The sequence below is a fragment of the Poecilia latipinna genome, unplaced genomic scaffold (genome assembly GCF_001443285.1).
Source record: "Poecilia latipinna isolate Pla-1442-1.1 unplaced genomic scaffold, P_latipinna-1.0 Scaffold142, whole genome shotgun sequence".
Classification (NCBI taxonomy): domain Eukaryota; kingdom Metazoa; phylum Chordata; class Actinopteri; order Cyprinodontiformes; family Poeciliidae; genus Poecilia; species Poecilia latipinna.
The window spans coordinates 22,728-23,328 of NW_015112758.1; the positions used below are offsets into that span (position 1 = coordinate 22,728).

At 53.7% G+C, this 601-nt stretch overlaps 1 protein-coding gene across 3 annotated transcripts in view; it reads right to left on the reverse strand.

Annotated features, from left to right (window-relative positions):
- Positions 1 to 601, reverse strand: part of LOC106945392 (melanophilin-like) — a 42,192-nt gene that overhangs the window by 21,834 nt on the left and 19,757 nt on the right. The gene's annotated exons all lie outside the window — the stretch shown is intronic.

Sequence of the window (601 nt, forward strand, 5' to 3'; positions counted from 1 at the left end):
GTCAAACTGGGTCCAAACGGACCAAACTGGGACCAAACGGGTCAAACTGGGACCAAACTGGGACCAAACGGGTCAAACTGGGACCAAACTGGGACCAAACGAGTCAAACTGGGACCAAACGAGTCAAACTGGGACCAAACGGGCCAAACTGGGACCAAACGGGTCAAACTGGGACCAAACTGGGACCAAACGAGTCAAACTGGGACCAAACGAGTCAAACTGGGACCCAACGAGTCAAACTGGGACCAAACGGGTCAAACTGGGACCAAACGAGTCAAACTGGGACCAAACGGGTCAAACTTGGACCAAACTGGGACCAAACGGGCCAAACTGGGACAAAACGGGTCAAACTGGGACCAAACGGGTCAAACTTGGACCAAACTGGGACCAAACGGGCCAAACTGGGACAAAACGGGTCAAACTGCGACCAAACGGGCCAAACTGGGACCAAACAGGTCAAACTGGGACCAAACTGGGACAAAACGGGTCAAACTGGGACCAAACGGGTCAAACTTGGACCAAACTGGGACCAAACGGGCCAAACTGGGACAAAACGGGTACCAAACGGGCCAAACTGGGACCAAACGGGTCAAACTGGGAC